At 42.9% G+C, this 7,738-nt stretch overlaps 1 non-coding gene across 1 annotated transcript; it reads left to right on the top strand.

The window, feature by feature from the left end:
- The first annotated feature begins 7,409 nt into the window (after positions 1-7,409).
- Positions 7,410-7,515, top strand: LOC115836442. Its single transcript, XR_004031526.1, has one exon. It is a non-coding gene; the product is annotated as a U6 spliceosomal RNA (small nuclear RNA).
- Positions 7,516-7,738: the final 223 nt, after the last annotated feature.

Here is a 7,738-nt window from a genome sequence, read left to right as displayed (position 1 = left end):
TACAGCATTGTGAATGTACCAAGTGTTACTAATGTCTAAAAAACAAAATCATGACCAGGTGTGGTGGCTCACACCTGTAATCCCAGCACTTTGGGTGGCTGAGGTGGGTGGATCTCCTGATGTCAGGGGTTTGAAATGAGCCTGGTCAATATGGCGAAACCCCGTCTCTACTAAAACTACAAAATTAGCTGGGCGTGGTGGTGCATGCCTGTAATCCCAGCTATTTGGGAGGCTGAGGCAGGTGAATGGCTTGAACCTGTGAGGTGGAGGTTGCAGTGAGCCAAAATTGCGCCACTGCACTCCAGCCTGGGCAAAAAGATTGAAACTCCGTCTCAAAAAAAAAAAAAAAAAAATCATCTGGGGTTTATCCCTGAAGAGGAACCACCACTGCTGAATTAAGCCACCTAGACCAGCAATGCACTCAAGGTCAACCATGATGAGGAGATAAGGAATTCTAACCTGGAAATGACTCTTCCCACCAAAACAATTGGAAACCACACTTTCCCATAATACAGAATGTGCTATTCCATAAGATAGCCATAAGAGGACTTCTAAATTATATTAATTAACAGTGCACTGTGTGGTATGACCATAGAATACACTCTTACAGCTGCTTTTTGTTTTTGTTTTTGAGACAGTCTCACTCTGTTGCCCAGGCTGGAGTGCAGTGGCACAATCTTGGCTCACTGCAACCTCAGCTTCTTAGGTTCAAGCAATTCTCCTGCCTCAGCCTCCTGAGTAGCTGGGATTGCAGGCATGTGTCACCACGTCCAGCTAATTTTTGTATTTTTAGTAGAGATGTGGTTTCACCACGTGGGCCAGGCTGGTCTGGAGCTCTTGACCTCAGGTGATCCACTTGCCTCAGCCTCCCCAAGTGCTAGCATTACAGGCGTGAGTCACCACGCCCGGCCAGTTGTTTTATAAGCTATTTTTTTCTTTCAAATTGGTATTTATGTGACTATGATGAGGTCAGATTTAACGTTTTGGTGGAGCGTTCTGATAGCCTGAACTGAGGCCGAGGAAGAAAGCTAATTTGAAATATCTAAGGCCTTGAACTGTCAGGACTCTGTCACCTTTTGGAGAAGTCTAGAATTACCCTTGACAAGTGAGGTGAGCGAACACTGCACTGTGTGAGTCCTTAATAGATGTCGTCTCATTGTATTTCTCACAACAACCCTATGAGGGGACACAGGAGAACTGGGATCTGAACTAAGTATTTATGAGTCTGTGAGCCTACGTGAGTCCGTCAATCAGAACTGGCCAGGAGAAGAAGCTGCTGGTGCCCTAGGGGTTCTGCTTGTGGGTGCGAGCAGCATTCATGATGGCATTTATCTTACTGGGCCTCCAGTCTGGTGTGGCTGCAGGAGACGTGGGCTACCTGCTCACCCTGTCTGGAAACTTGACGTTCTGTCTCTCGGATGAACAAAACTTCTAGAGTTTGCTTACTTGTCAATTTCCCCCTCACTTCGTTTCCTGACTTGTAAACAGGCAGGATGAGAGCAGGTGACTGGCACTTATGATAACCCAAGAGCTCTGCTGTGCTCAGCATATCCTGTTATTATAGGCCTCCAGTCTGCTTTGATATCTACCGTCCAATTTTCCCTCCTTTTCCTGGAACTGTAGTTACGGGAGGGATTGGATTTATGGGGATAAAAATTTAAATTTTCCAGCCTGGGCAACATGATGAAACCTCATCTGTACAAAAAATGCAAAAATTAGCTGGGTGTGGTGGAGCACGCTTGTAGTCCCAGCTATTTGGGAGGCTGAGGTATGAGGATTGCTTGAGCCTGGGAGGATGAGGCTGCAGTTAAGCCATGATCATGCTACTATATTCCACCTGGGCGATAGAGTGAGACTCTGTCTCAAAAAAGAATTCAACTTTTCACTGTGGGAGTCAGTGTGGTGTAATTCATGAGTCTTGGAACTGGCACCGGATATAAATTCTAGTTCTAACAGGAAACTGAATTTCCCATCCTTACCTGGACGGAAAAATATTGAACTCAGGCCAGGCACGGTGGCTCACACCTGTAATCCCAGCGCTTTTGGAGGCTGAGGTGGGTGGATCACCTAAGGTCAGGAGTTCAAGACCAGCCTGGTCAGCATGGTGAAATCAAGTCTCTACTAAAACTACAAAAATTAGCTAGGCGTGGTGGTGCGGGCTTGTAGTCCTAGCTATTTGGGAGGCTGAGGCAGGAGAATCCCTTGGACCAGGGAGGCAGAGGTTGCAGTGAGCCAAGATCATGCCACTGCACTCCAGCCTGGGTGACAAAGTTAGACTCCATTCAAAAAAAAAAAAAAAAAATATATATATATATATATATATATATATATGTATATATATACACACACACACACACGTGCATATATATCAGAGTAATTCATGAGGCCTAAATAAAATAATTGGAAAAGATTCAATATATGACGGTGCTCGTGGTGAACAGGATGGGATAAATGTAGTAACTTATTAAGAATGTGGGGTTCAGTCTGGGCATGGTGGCTCATGCCTATAATCTCAGCACTTTGGGAGGCCGAGGCAGGTGGATCACTTGAGGTCAGGGATTTGAGACCAGCCTGGCCAACAAGATGAAACCCCGTCTCTACTAAAAATACAAAAATGAGCTGAGCGTGTTGGCGGGCGCCTGTAATCCCAGCTACTTGGGAGGCTGAGGCAGGACGATCGCTTGAACCCCGAAGGTGGAGATTGCAGTGAGCTAAGATCATGCCACTGCCCTCCGGCCTGCGTGACAGAGCGAGACTCTGGATCAACAAAAAAAAAGTGTGGTTCAGCTGGAAATAGGGGGAGGCAGGTCCGTGCTTCTTCCTCCTTGAGTGAAGCAGGAAGCTTTCAGGACTCTGCCTTTCTTCTTCTCTCTTCCAGAGCTCACTCCTGGCCCAGCACCTTCAACCCAGCCCCTTACTTCATAGGCCTCGCTCCCTCTCCTGCACCAAGGCTGAAGGTTGGCATGGCTTGCTGTAAGTGTGTGGGGCCTAAAATTGGGAAAAATGATAAAATATGTGGTTTGCTCTTGGTGCAACTAATATACTGAATTTAGTCCTTTCTCTCCTTAGGGTAAGCTTTCCCCCGAAGTACCCTGATCTCTCCTTTCCGTAGTCCCCTCCACACACACACACACCCATTCCCAACCCTCGGCTTCCAGAAAGTGTGTGAATCAGGCCAGCTCCCTCCAGCGGTAGCCTCAGTCCCACCACAGCATGCTCTCAGTTGCTCAAGAAATGACCAGTGGAGCGGGTATCAGTAGAGTGAGTCAACAGATAATTCCTTGCTTCACTTATTAACCAGAATAACGAAATCAGCTTGGTACTTGGATTACAATATTTCTCAGTTTCCTTCTATATTTCCTTCTGTATCAGCCATCTGAATGATACCACCCAGAATAATATCAGGCCAAGTGAAATGGCTCATGCCTGTAATCCCAGTACTTTGGGAGGCAAAGGTGGGTGGATCACCTGAGGTTGGGAGATCAAGACCGGCCTGGACAACATGGCAAAACCTCATCTTTACTATAAATACAAAAATTAGCCGGGTGTGGTGGTGCATGCCTGTAATCCCTGCTACTGGGGAGGCTGAGGTATGAGAATTGCTTGAACCTGGGAGGCAGAGGTTGCAATGAGCCGAGATCACGTCACTGCACTCCAGCCTGGGCAACAGAGTGAGATTGTCTCAAAAAAAAAAAAAAAGAAGAATATCAGCTAGCATATATTAAACATACACTGTGTTTTTAGAACTGTTCTAGGATATTTAGGGTATTAACTGTATTAACTCAATTAGCAACAACTCCATGAATTTGAGACAATTATTTCTCTATCTTACAAATAAAGAAACAGAGGCACTGAAAGGTCAAATCACTCATTCAAGGTCATACAACTGGTTAGTGGTAAACCGAGAATCAAACCCAGGGTATTTAATTCTACCTCCTAGGCTTTTAACATTGCATTAGGGCAGAATAGAGTATAGGAAAAGACTTTCAGTCAAGTGTTAGGGTCTGAATTTTGGGTCATAACTCAAAGGTCAATAGCTACTGGGATATAATCAACATATTGTTATTTGCGTATACCTATAATCAGAGCTTGTGAGTCATGCTATACATTAGTGAGGCCATCTTTGGAAAATATAATTTGCTCCAACATATTTGAAGATGTTACAAAAATTAGGACCTTTATATAAGATTTTAAAATATGTTCTACCAATAAAAAGAAAGTAAAATTTACTCACAAAATTTCCTTCTTATCTGGGTTCCACTTACACCTTCCAAGTATCACCTATCTCGAGCAGGTGGCTCCAAAGCCATAGTTCTTATATACAGAGAAATTAAAAAGACCATAGAAGTAGTTTCTGCTTTCAAACTTACATACTCTCTACATTAAAAAATGTATTTCAATCCCTTACCTGATACTTAAAAACTTAGAGAAGGGGAAAATTAGCTTCGATCTTAAGATTTAGAGAGGCCAAACCTTTTTGGGTATCCCATCTTCGGGTGGGTAGCAGTAATGAGGGAGCATGACTGTATACTTGTTCCCATACACTCCCATCATCTGCTGGGCCGGACCTGTGCTCTCTGAATATTTGGTAACATGGCAGTTCCTATCTTCCGGCTACTGCCCTCTGAAAGCCTGCCAAGAGCATTCCTGGTGACATCTTGTGCAATCTACAAACTCTTCTTATAGCACAGGCTCTGCTATGACATGGACCAGAGCAAAGGTAGGCACTGCAAAGTTATTTCTTCCCAGTGAGGCAAGTATAACTGAGCACATATCCTTGCTCTGTTTACTGGAGAAACAGACTGATCAACTGGCATGAAATGTTGAAACATGAAACTTACACTACCATTCGAAAAACATTAGTCCTAACTGCAAAGGTCGTGAAAATGAATTTAAAAGCATAGTGCAGCATGGTTGAAAGAGGAATATAATAATATCAGTCAATGATTATTGAGCACTTTGCACAACGTATTTTAGTTAATTTTCACAATGAGCCCTACAAACTGGGTATTACTATTATCTCCATTTTTGTGGATCGGGAAACTGAAGCTTTGAGGGTTGAGGTAACTTGTTCAGTTACACAGCTGGTAAGTGGTGGAACTGGAATTCAAATCCAAACAGTCTGACTCTAGTAGTTACCTTCCTAAGGCTAAGCAATGCTGCTGGGCCCTCCAAGCCTACTGTTACTGCTCTGAAGACTGGTTGAGTTAATGATGTCACCACTCACTGGTCCCCAAACTCAGGAGTCATCTTGACTAGTCTTCATTCCTCTCACATCCATTTAATGTGTTTGTTGAGGCTCTGCCATGTGCCAGGTAGTATGGGTACAATGGCAAATAAGACAGTAAAAATTCCTGCCCAGGTTAAGGCAATGAGAGTCTTCTCTGGGGTTGTACAATTTGTATTTATTTATTGAGACGGAGTCTCGCTCTGTTGCCCAGGCTGGAGTGCAGTGGCGTGATCTCAGCTCACTGCAACCTCTGGCTCTCGGGTTCAAGCAATTCTCCTGCCTCAGCCTCCCAAGCAGCTGGGATTACAGGAGCCCACCACCATGCCTGGCTAATTTTTGTGTTTTTAGTAGTGACAGGGTTTCACCATGTTGGCCAGGCTGGTTTTGAACTCCTGACCTCAAGTGATCTGCCCACCTTGACCTCCCAAAGTGCTGGGATTACAGTGCAAAGAGCCGCTGCACCCTGCCGGGGTTGTACAATTTGGAATCAGATAGAGGAAATATCTGTCTCCTTCTGGTAGTGAAACGGAGATGCAAGACCAGGGAGCCTCTTGCCGTCGTGTTTCCTGTCATGTGGAGAAATTCAGAGGAAAGTAAGCCTGACATTTAGAGAAAGTCGGAAGTGAGAGATGCAGAGAGGAGCCTGGCAACAGTGTTCTAGATGCTGTTTCCAGCTGTCCCCAGGCTAGTGCACCCTACTCTTGCTGCGTTTCTGTTAACCTTTTAATAATTTCCGCTTTCTGCCTAATGGTTAAAGTTGTGTTTCTGTCACTTGCAGCCAAATCATCCTTGAATGATACGGACAAAGCAAACAGGCACCCACTATCCCACCCTCAGAGATCACCCATCTTCACATCGTGGTGTATATTCTCCCAGTAGCATCGCTTAAAGCACCTGTCCGGGTCCGTCATCCTGATCATGGCCCCGATTCACAGAGAGTGACCTCCAGGTGCCATGTGAATACACTTATTCCTACTCATCTGGCCATAGTTTATTAATCCAGACATTCACTTCTGGCCCATATTGGGACTATCAGAAAAATTCCTAAAATTTTACCTTTGGACTATAAAGACACAGAGACTAGATGGGAATCAGTTCATCAGAGTTGTAGAGGGAGAAGTTCCTCAAATCCATCTGTTGAGAGGAATCCTGGCATTATTGTTCCTTATTTGATCATATCTTAAAAGTATAACACTTCCTGGCCAGGTGCGGTGGCTTACGCCTGTAATCCCATCACTTTGGGAGGCCAAAGCAGGCAGATCACAAGGTCAGGAGCTCAAGACCAGCCTGACAAACATGGTGAAACCCCTATCTCTACTAAAAATACAAAAATTAGCCAGACATGGTGGCACGTGCCTGTATCCCAGCTACTCAGGAGGCTGAGGCAGGAGAATCGTGTGAACCTGAGAGGCAGAGGTTGCAGTGAGCCGAGATTGTGCCACTTCACTCCAGCCTGGGCGACAGAGCTAGACTCTGTCTCAAAAAAAAAAAAAAAAGTATAACAGTTCCTGCAATTTCATGAGATATTCCAGCGTTTTTGCAATAAATTCATTCCCTCTTTTTTCTTTAAGTTGGCTAGATCAGCCTTGGTTTCTTACAAACAAAAAGTTTAACTCTTAAATTCTTTCATATTTTCTCTATCTGTGGATATGTGCGAATATATAACATGTGATAAAAATAGGACCATACTCTATAAACCATTTTTTAAGAAACTATGAACATTTTTCAAAGACAATAAATATTATTTATTATTAACAATATAATAATGTATATATGTACTATCGTTTCTTTAACCTACTTCTTATTTTTGGCCATTTAGGGTGTTTAATATCTTTCTCTATTATTAAAAACTTCTACTTCTTTTTTAGGATAGAAAAATTCCTGAAAGTCACATTGCTGGGCAAAGTAAATGCAATTTGGAATACTTTTAATTTGTATAACCAAATTATTTTAGAAAATGTGTGCCAATTTACATTGTCATTCTTGGAGAATGACAGTAATTTCCTTATACGGTCAACAACATTAGAAATTGTAATTATTTTGTATCTTTGTCAATCTAGTAAACAAAATGACACCCCTTTGTTTTAATTTGCATTTGTTTGATCGTTGTGAAATGAATCTTTTTTCAACCCAAATTCGTGGCTATTTGTATAATTTCATTAGTAAAATGTGTGTTTTGGTGCTTGCTTTGGCGGCACATATACAAAAATTGGAATAATACAGAGAAAATTACCATGACTCCTGTATAAGATGACATGCAAATTTGTGAAGAGTTCCATATTTTCATAAGAATGATACAATGAACTTTCGGGACTGGGGGTGAAGGTTGAATGGGGAGTGGAGGATAAAAGACTACATATTGGGTACCGTGTGCAATGCTTGGGTGATGGGTATGCTACAATCTCAAAACTCACCACTAAAGAACTTATCCATGTTACCCAAAACTACCTGTACCCCAAAAACGATTGAAATAAAAATTTAAATTAAAAAAATTTATTTTAAAAATAT

The sequence above is a fragment of the Nomascus leucogenys genome, chromosome 8 (genome assembly GCF_006542625.1).
Source record: "Nomascus leucogenys isolate Asia chromosome 8, Asia_NLE_v1, whole genome shotgun sequence".
Classification (NCBI taxonomy): Eukaryota; Metazoa; Chordata; class Mammalia; order Primates; family Hylobatidae; genus Nomascus; species Nomascus leucogenys.
This window is presented reverse-complemented; position numbering and strand designations above follow the sequence as displayed.